Source organism: Mauremys mutica, chromosome 8, assembly GCF_020497125.1.
Source record: "Mauremys mutica isolate MM-2020 ecotype Southern chromosome 8, ASM2049712v1, whole genome shotgun sequence".
In the NCBI taxonomy this organism is placed as follows: domain Eukaryota; kingdom Metazoa; phylum Chordata; order Testudines; family Geoemydidae; genus Mauremys; species Mauremys mutica.
Window position 1 is genome coordinate 62652259 of NC_059079.1, and position 10090 is coordinate 62662348.

General features: G+C 44.5%; 1 long non-coding RNA gene across 2 annotated transcripts in view; it reads left to right on the forward strand.

Moving 5' to 3' along the window:
• Positions 1-5812, forward strand: part of LOC123375515 — a 105457-nt gene extending 99645 nt beyond the window's left edge. For both annotated transcript variants that reach the window (XR_006581496.1, XR_006581495.1), the window contains one exon: positions 5158-5812. This is a non-coding gene — a long non-coding RNA (uncharacterized LOC123375515). The remainder of the gene's footprint in view (positions 1-5157) is intronic.
• The last annotated feature ends 4278 nt before the right edge of the window (positions 5813-10090 follow it).

The following is a 10090-nucleotide window of genomic DNA, read 5'->3' on the forward strand; positions in this document are numbered from 1 at the left end:
TATGGTGCTGTTAAGCTAATGTCTGCAAACAGTGCTCTCCTGCATGCTATGCCCTTGGGCAATTTATGAAGTGACTGGTACAGCCAGTTTATTTGCCCATTCGCTGCTATCTGTGTGGAGCCATTCATCAGCTCTGAGCCACACCTTGGTCTTCTCTCTCCTCGTGAAACACCTGAGGGCATGACTCTCCTCGCATATACTGATTTTTCACCAGTGAAACATCATTGGCTTCATGGGAGTTACTCCCACTATGAATTAGCTGGACGGTGACCATCAATTCCTTCAATAATAACAACAAACGAAAATGTGTAAGGATCCCTGTTGCATGTTTGCTTTGTCTAAAAAAATTTTTTTAGTGTGTCGACAGGCTAACCTTCCCCCTGCAATGGAGAGATCCAGACACAGCAACTTTGGGATAATGCTGGAGGTCTAGAAAATTAAGCTGTCTCAGAAAGGGGGAGGCGGAGGAATCATTTATGAATGTTTAAGAAACTTTGCATAACAGAAAGTATGAAATAAAACCAGTTAGGTGGGGCAATTCTGTATTTCCATGAAAAGGAATAAATACAGAATATAAATATAAGTATATAAACACATGTATATAAATAAATACATGTATATAAATACAGAATATGTTCTACATACTGAAAATTAATAAAAGGCATGTAATCAATATGTGGCTATTTGTAACAGGCATCCAACAGTAGCAATTTTAAATTGCTACTTGCCTGGTCTAGATTTGAACCATTGACTTAGAGGTTAAAGCTTGAGACTGTCCTTTGAAGTACAGCAGCAGTCTTTATGCTGACTTTGTTGGGCTTTGGATCCGGCCCTGGGGGCGTTCTTAAAAAGCCACTTTTGCCCTTGAATTCCCATTTAATTGCAAAGCCATGGACAGGGCTCAGCACTGATAGACGAGGCTCACGATTCTTGGTAATGTGTTTCCCATCTGCAAGCTCCCCACCCCCTAGACCTACTTATAAAATAATGTACATTGCTCCACTTTTATCAGCTGCATGGCAAAAAAAAATCCATTACGAGAAATAAAGGCAGGTGCAGTTAGGTGCAGCAGGCACTTGCTCACTTTCTTTCATTCTCTCTCTCTCTCTCTCTCTCTCCTTCACTCCTGGTGTTTGCTAGTTTGTATGATTAATTTTATCAATTTTCCTGACCTGCTTTGCCACTGAAATAAATATGACAGCTGCAGTGCTGCCTCAATTCGTTCTCTTGCCAAGTGAGCTGCTGAGATGTGTTTTCTTGTTGATCTCAGACTTTGGTAAATATCAAGTAAATAGACTGAAGAGGATTCATTTCAGCAGCTTGGCACATCAGGACTTCAGACTGAGGGCAAATCTTCCAATAGGAAAATGAAAAAAGAGAAATTCCTTGCCATGCCCCCCACCCCAAAATTTCCAAAGCCAGTATGGCCCCTGGCACTAATTAATCTCTTTGCTGGATGTCTCAGCAGAGGCTAAGACCATGTCTACACTACAAAATTAAGTCAAGCTAACTTATGTCGGCATGCAACCTCCGCAGTAATTACATCACTTGTGCGTGTTTACATTTTGCTCCTTGTGTTGGAGGTTTGTGACCTCGCCAGGAGCACTTTTATCTATTGTACTGTCGGTGTGGCGCCTTTGTGGGAAGGCTCCTGAAAGCCAGTAACAGTTGACATAAGCACAGTGTCTACACTGACAGTACAGCAACCTAACTACATTGATCTGGACTCTACGCCACTGGTGAAAGTGGGGTTATGAAATTGGCATACGTTGGCGGCAATGAGATTTAAGTGTAGACACTTCCACAGTTAGGTCGATGGAAGCTGCCTTGCTTTGATCTAACTCTGTAGTGTAGACCAGGCTTAAAGACTTGAATGGGTCATGGAGAATGAACATCCTTCTCAACCTTTGATTTGGTGCTTCCAGGTCAGAACTGGGAATCTTGCACTGAAATTGCCCTTTTCCATGGACCAACAGATGACTTCACTCAGAAGGCTGGTCAATCTGGTACCTTTCACCAGACTTCCCACCCCATCCCTGTGTTTTCAGTTGTCCCTATGTAAGCAGTTGGTCTCATTTTTCTTTTTTGCCCCCCTTCTTTCCAGGGGGGAAAACATTGTTTCCTTTGTGATGGGGCTCTTTCAGGGGGAGTTTCTCCATTACCAGCTTGGGGGGGGGGGGTGAGGCCTCTGGCACCAGGGCCTAATTCACTTTAGAAAGAACCAAAACAGCTCCCAAGATTAATGTGCTTGACCACCGCAACCCTCCATCAGCACACATGATTACAGCTGGCTGATATTTTTCAGAGGATTAGTTTGTTTGCAGAAAAATTGCAGTTTCAGGTCAACTGAAACTTTTGTGAATTGTCAAATTTGGCAAATGGTTTCAGACAAAAAAAATGGAAAAAAAATCTAAATGTTTCTTTTCAAACTTTTCTGTACAAAACATTTTGACTTTTGTTTTAAAATGTTGTTTTGTTTAGAAATTAGGCTAGCTTTAATATAAAAAGCAAACAAAAAAGGTTTTTTTAAAAGCCTACCCTGAAAAGAAACAAAAGAAAAAAACTGGAACAAATATTGTTTCAGGTTTAACAAAACATTTCATTCTCTCTGAATGAATTTTCATTTTGGGTCAACCTGAAACAATTTATTTTTCAATTTGGCCACCAAACTGAAAAATCAATTATTTGCTCAGCTCTACTAATAATAATTAGCACTCATCAAGGCTGGTTCTGGGACTTCCCTCAGATAGGGAGGGATAACTCAGTGGTTTGAGCATTGGCCTATTAAACCCAGGATTATGAGGTCAATCCTTCAATGGGCCATTTAGGGAGCTGAGGCAAAAATCTGTCTGGGGATTGGTCCTGCTTTGAGCAGGGGGTTGGACTAGATGACCTCCTGAGGTCTATTCTAACCCTGATATTCTATGAATAGCCTAGGCTAGTGGTGGGTGGGAAGAAGAGTGGTGTTTGTGTTTGTTTTTTACTGAAATTCAACATGTTGATGAAAAATTGTATTGAAAGGTCAGATGTTCAAAAGTTTTGCCCAGCTGCAGCCACAAATGTTTTATCTTTTATTTCCCCTGTTGAAATTCAACGTTTTGAAGAAAAACAAGTGGCAACATTTTTCCAGAGTCTACCCATGACTGCTTAGCCCCATTTTGAGGTTACTCCCTTAAATAAGGACAGTTCTCATGAGATGTCATCTAGTACTCTGTGTGCTTGCTTTCCATGGAAATCGGTGTGATTTAAGCATGTGTTTTATAGCAAGTTAAACCCATGCTATAATACTTTGCTGAGTTGGAGTCTAATGAATTCTGGCTCTGTTGAAGTCAATGGGAGCTTTGTCATTATTGTCAGTGATACCAGGATTTCACCCTATGGGTATGTCTTTATTGCAGAGGGGACTCAGGCTCTTACCATGATACTGCCTCTAACCCACCCTCACCTCCAGCCACACATGAAACCCTGTTACCTATGTTTTGTGGTGTTTTCAACTTGAGCTAGCTAGTGCAGCTGGGCGTTAGGGTAGAGGTTGGGTGCCACTTTCACTCAGGCTGGTAACCATAGGCGCCAAATCTGTGGGTACTCCAGGGCTGGAGCACTCACAAGGAAAAATTAGTGGATGCTCTGCACATACCGGCAGCCAAGCTCTCCTTCCCGCCCTACCTCAGCTCACCTCACCTCCACCTCCACCTCCTCCCCCGAGCGTGCCCGCATCTCTTTAAAGCAGCAATGAACTTAACTTCTGTAAGTGGTCAGTGAGAGGGATGGACACTGCAGGGAGTGAGTTTGGGGGGAATTTGGGACTGGGAGGGTGTTGGAGTCATGCTGCAAAGGTAACTGGGTGGTGGAAGCCAGGGGTGGCCTGCATGCTTGTCTGCTGGCTGTTGGCATCGGGGGGGGGGGGTGAGCCATAGGTGCTGGAACTAAGAGTGCTGCTGCACCCCCTGGCTATACAGGGTTTACAGTTTGGTTCAATGGCTCTCAGCTCCCCCATTATACAAATTGTTCCAGCACCCCCTGGTGTGAGCCATAGCAGCTTAGTATTTAAGGCACCCAGAGTTGCATGGCAGGCAATAACACAACCCCTTACTGGTCTGGGTTGAACCCCAAAGTGTGCCAGAAATCCTAGCAACGCATCTGAGGGAGCATAGCACCAGTGAAGGCACAGCCACCTACCTACTTAGCTAGGTGCCTAAATACCTTAAAGGATCTGGGTCTAAATCATTGTGTTATGATTACTATTTATGATTAGTATTGCAATAGTTGCCCCAGTCAGAACCAGGCCCCATTTTACTGGTGAGATGAACCAACTATTGCTAACCCCAAATCATGAGCCTGGTCGCCAAAATCATGAGATTTAAAAAAAAATACGTTTCCAGCTTCTACATTTGCAAAGAAAATTTTGAAAATGTGACCCAAATGTAATCGATGTAGTGTAATCGGGTATGAGCTGTCCTCTTTATCGCTCACTGTTTGAAACCAGTTCAGGGATGACCACAGGTTTCTTGGCAGGTCAAAACCTGGTGAGCAGATGGTTGGATTGGTGAAGAGAGAGGGATAAACAACTGTTGTCACTGGCCACCTGTTATGCCAAGGAGATTTCACTGTCATGTCCTGTGGTGGGAAAAGTGACCATAAAGAGCATCTAGAAGATAGGCAAACTGGCGGGTGGTTGTAGAGTTTTGAGTACAGAGGCAAGTTTCTGTTCTCACAGATCTTGGCGAGGAGCATGATAGAGGCTCCCTCATGGTGAATATGGGGCATGCTATTTTACTAAGTATTGGAAACCATGGCCTCAGAGTTGCACGTAAAGTCCCAGTAACAATGTGCTTAGCTTTGTTAAGCTCTACATGGACCAGCCTTGTGTGAGATGAGTGACACCAGACAGGAGCACAGTACAGTGGTGTTTAATAGCAGTGGGCAATGGCTGATGTTCTAAGCATCGGGGTGCTCACACCCCGGGCTGAGCCAGCCAGTTTTCTGAGCAAGTTGTTCCAAGTGCTATCTTTCGCTTTGGCTGCTATCTTCTTTAAGTGGCTGTGGTACATCAATGACCTATCCAATGTTACATTGAGGTAAACCGGTTTGGGTTGTGCTGCACGTGTGGGCCATTAATAAAATATTTAACTTGTGGTGTGTGCTTGCATTATACAGATGAAATACGCTAGAAAAAGTCTTTGGAAAAGCTCAGCTGCAGGTGCCATCGACTGCAGTAGCCTGCCACGAGCTTCATATCATCATTCAGGACCGTGTCAATTTCTGAGAAGGACTGAGCTTGGAAGCTACAGCAGATATTGTCAGCACAGATAAACTTGTGCGAGAGTGTTGCTGGCAAGTCATTGATGTACACATTGAACAGTATTGGTGAAAGAACTGAACCTTGAGGAGGACCGTTAATCTGACACTTCCAGGAACTGCAATGGTCACCCATGTGTGTTCTGAACTGCCTATTTTGGAAGAAGAGCTCTATTATTTCGATCACCCAACGTGGGGCAATTTGAGAGAGTTTACACAGAAGGCCTCTGTGCCAAACCATGTCATAAGCGGCAGTCAAATCCAGGAAAATGGCACCTTGTCTTTAGATTTTGTTGAAAACCATTTTCAATAAAGGTGGTCAAGGCAAAGATTTTATCTCACGTGCTACGTCCTTTCGTGAAGCCTGCCTGCTCAACCTGCAAGACATCGTTCAACTCCAGAGCAATTTGTTGGAAGAGCAATCGGGCAAACACCTTAAAACACACTGACAGCGAGGATATTGGGTGGTAATTCACCACATTAAGGGGGTCCTTGACCAGCTTGAGAATGGCAATAGTCTTTGCTTGATGGTAAGTGCGTGGTAACTTCTTTGCATTAATGACCTGTAGTTGTGGTTAAGGCAGGACTTGTCTACATGGGAAATTATAGTGGTATAATTAAACAGCTATAGTTATACTGATAGAGCAGCTTATGGGGACACTCTTACTGCAGTATAAAAGGGCCGCCTTCTGGTTTAGATTATGCTGTTTCAGAAGCATTTTAAGCTAAACCAGAAAAAGCCATTCTTATCCCAGTATGAAGTTATTATACCAGTATGAAGTTAGTGTCCCTACCACAGTCTCCCTGGGTGGTCTTGGGAAAGTTACTCAGGGAACATCTACACTTGGAGTTGAGGGTGGAATTCCCAGCTTGAGGATACATACCCACCCTAACTCTCATCGAGCTTAGCTAGTGCACTAAAAATAGGATGCAGCCCCAGCAGCGGGGGCAGTGTGGGGAGCTCACCACCTGGAGTACGTATCTGTTGTCTCTGACAGGCACATACTAGGGGCGGCTTGCCCCTCCCTCTGCACCTACATTCTGTTTTGAGCAAGCTACTTTCATGAGAGCTAGTGCGGGAATGTCTCCTCAAGCTGGGGATCATGCCCTTACCTTGACATGGAGACGTATCCTTATTCTCTCTGTGCCTCGGTTCCCCATGGGACTGTAAGCCTTCATTTTCAGTCCGGTTGATTTTGACTAAGTTCTTTGGGGCACGGACTGTCTCTTGCTATGTGTGCCTACAAAGCCGAGCACCATCAATCTTGGTTGGGACCTCAAGGCGCTATAATCAATATATAATAAACTGGGATCTTTCTAAGGTATGGCCTGACCCCCCGCCCACCTGAGTTAATGGAAAGGCTCCCATTGACATCACTGCATTTTGGCTTAGGCTCCTCAGCTTGGGTAAGTACTTTCATAGCTGGTTATTGGTTCTGTCTAAAACAGACTCAGAATTATGGTGATGTCCCAAACAACCAGAGCTCCGCTTTGGGCTAATCCCAGCATGGATCCATGATGCCTCCAGAATACTATTAATTATTAGGATGATCCCCATTATTTCGCAGGATGCACGGAGGCTGTCTTGAGAGTACCAAAATACCAAGGCCAGCAAAGCAGGACTGTGTATTTCATACCAATCAAGGTGGTCAGAAATCCCCTCTCTGTTGGCTGGGCTTGCATTGTTTTTTTTTACTGAAGCAGATCACCTTGGTCTGGGACGCAACAAACACGGCAGCAGATTCCCATCAATTCTGATATCCCCCTGATTTTCAAGGACTTCTGAGAGCAACAGGCTCGTGGGTACAAAGATTTACATCCCTTCTACAAGGGTTAAACTCATCTCACGGCCACTGTTGTCTCAGGACAAGTTGTCAGTCTCGGAGAATGTGCTGTAATGGATTTGAAGAGGATTGCTCAGCCCATGGAGAGGGAGCTGCTGTATTTATTGAATAGACATTAAAAGGAACATTTTTCAGTTTCTCAGGACTGAACTCAGGGTCAATGGATCTTCTTGGCACTGACATGCTGAGTCAACTCCTAGTTTAAAGCTTTTAGAAGGCCCACGGTTAGATTAAAGGATTAGACTCTGTCGTTAACGTTTCTCTGGCAAAATCATTGGGTCTTAAATCATTTAGGTTGCATTGCAGTGCTTTGCGTGGCATTTCCCTGCTACCTTTGAAAGCTGTGTGTGCGTGCGCGTACACACACACACACACACAGAAAAAAGGCTTCCTTCTTTTTTTTTTTTAGATTTAAATTACAGAAGTTCATCATTTCCACCACTCTCTGCCAATCTGAAATGGATTTAAAGAGCTTTTGGACTTCTACTGCACATGCTCTGCTGGGCTTGAAAAATGAAAAGTGGGAGCTAGAGGGAGTCTGCTGGTTCCCACCCCAATGGAAACAGCACAACAAATATGTGATGGAATGCACTCCTGAATTCATGCCCTGCACCCCTGAATTCACACCCTGCACACTGTTCCTATGGGGAGGGGACCTGGGGCGAGGGTTAGGGTTCCTATGGGGAGGGTACACCTCCCTAGTTTAAGCTCCTAAGGGGAGTGGACTTAGTGATAGGATTAGGGTTCCCATGGGGAGGGAACTTGGTACTATGGTTAGGGTTCTCATGAGGAGGGTGCCCCACCCTAGGGTTAGGGTTCTTATGGGTAGGGGACTTGGGGCTAGGTTTGGGGTTCCTGTGGGTAGGGACTTAGGGCTAGGGTTAGGGCCCTTATGGGGAGGGTGTGCCGCCCTAGGGATAGGGTTCCTGTGGGGGGGACTTGGGGCTCCAGTTAGGGACTGGGAGTGTGTGGGGGTCACTCCCAGGGGACTGGGAGTGTGTTGGGGTCACCCTGCAACTAGTGACCCAGGCTGGTGGGAGCCAGAGTGTGGCTGGTGTTTGCTGACAGGCTGCTGGGATCAGAGTTGCTGAACCAGAACTGTGGCCTTACACAGACACTCAGGGTGTGGCTTACATGCAGGCAGGCTGTTTGTGAGTGACTCAGGTGAGCGTTACAGCAACAAAGCATTAGAAGGCACCTCAGGTTGCAGGCAGGGTTGACGCAGCGCCCTACTGGTCTGGATTGCACCCTGGAAATAGACAGCAGGAGATCATCCAGTTTTGGGTTAATAAATTTGTTGTACTATAATAAGACAGGCATACCATAATGAATTACCAATAAATTACAAAAATCTTGACTGAGGTTTGCAATTCTATGGTCAGTAAGTGGGGTTAGGCCTCAAGAAGCTGAAATATATAACTCACCATCTCATTATCTATTACAGCAGGCTCTCTGCAACATTGCTTATTTGCTTTCAATGGGATGTTGCCTGAGAAATGAGCACTAAATAGGGGCCATATGTATTAAACCTCAATTAGTGTGTTGGCATCATTAATTAATAGGGGTCAAATTCTGCTCTCTGTGCTGGCATAAATCTGGAGTAACTCCACTGACTGTGGATTTATGCTGGTGTAACTGAGAGAAGATTCTGACCTTCATGTCAGAATCTAATTGCAACTAAGAGTGTATTTTTATGTGGCATCTAGCAATCCTGCAATAAGATACAGTATTTTTATGCCAGGGGTTGGGTAAAACCTCATTGATGTAGATGGGTAGAATAGCCACCCTTCACTCTGGATAAATGTAGAAAGCACTTAAGATCCTTCATGCAATAGATAGCTGACACAACAGAAGTTACCATCCAAAACACAGGACTTATGCAAGGCTGGAGTAGAAGTTAAGTCACATGGGCTGAGGGGCATTGTCTGATGTCTGAACACAAATGGAGGGGGCTGCGTTTTGTTTGAGGGAGCTGTGTGCATGTGAGAGACAAGGAGCACACCACCAAAACGCACAGAGAAGGCAGCAAGGAAGACCCAGAGAAGCAAAGAGAGAGAACTTTTGGGTAGAGTGCTGGCTAGAAAGAGGCTTGCGATGTGAGCAGAGATGCTGTCTCCTGCTGTGTTCAGGGAAGCAGCACTACATGTACATTCTGTGTAAATAAACAGAATTGTATCTAAGAAATACCTGATTCTATCACCAATTTCTTCCCCAACAGCTCACAAGACTCCAAATAGTGGCTAACCCTCAGGTTAAAAGGGGTAACACTATCTATTTCTGATGATTAGCTATACAGCTAGATGATAACTTTGGGTCAGAAAAATTCTGTCTCTTTACTCACATGTAGTACCTGACTCCTGGAGAAGTCCCACTGAAAACAATGTGTTACTCGTTGTGAGTATGGGCGTCACTGTCTGGCCCTTTTTTGGCAAATGTAAATATACACAATGTGTGTTCAGTCCTGCAGTCTGTACTCAGACAAAACTCTCAGTGGAGCCAGCATTTTGCATGAGAAAGGTCTGCAGCTTCAGGCATTCTGGCAGCAATACGACAAATAAAGTGCAATCCACTTTTATCATAAAATCCAATAAGAACGAAACTGAACAACCCCTTTGAAGGCAGCAAGTACATTGTGAATTTATGAGCTCATATCTTGCACAAGACAGAATAGTTATGGGGGGGAGGGAAATAAGGGGCTAGTGAGGAAGAGAGAGAGTACGAGGGATAGTAAATATGTTTTCAGTAATGAAGATACCCGATTACCCTCTTTCCCATAAAAACACGAAGAAGAAAAAGAAGCTATAAAAATTACTCTCAAATGGACTAGTGTGTTTGCACCTTGCAGATCCATGCAAATTTGCCACCTGAGTAGCGGCCAGTGTGTTTAGGTTCAGTGAAGATGGCTGGGCTGTGTGAGGAAAAGGCAATATTTACTTACATGCTGAAAA